The sequence below is a fragment of the Penaeus monodon genome, chromosome 29 (genome assembly GCF_015228065.2).
Source record: "Penaeus monodon isolate SGIC_2016 chromosome 29, NSTDA_Pmon_1, whole genome shotgun sequence".
Lineage (NCBI taxonomy): Eukaryota > Metazoa > Arthropoda > Malacostraca > Decapoda > Penaeidae > Penaeus > Penaeus monodon.
The window spans coordinates 21,449,894-21,450,096 of record NC_051414.1 but is presented as its reverse complement, the minus strand read 5'-3'; positions in this window follow the sequence as shown (position 1 = coordinate 21,450,096).

Here is a 203-nt window from a genome sequence, read left to right as displayed (position 1 = left end):
TGTGACGAAGCAGCGTCGAGAGCGCTTCCGAATATTCTGGGAATCACAAGCAGCTGGGCGCCGGAGACTGCTTGCCTGGGACACCCGATGCCCAGGTCGCCGCGCCGGCATTGTCCACCTGCCAAGGCTTACTCGAGGCGCGTTTGGAATGTTTGTTTTATGCTGCGGCTCGTTTAATTGGATAAGGGGAATGAGGACAGAGG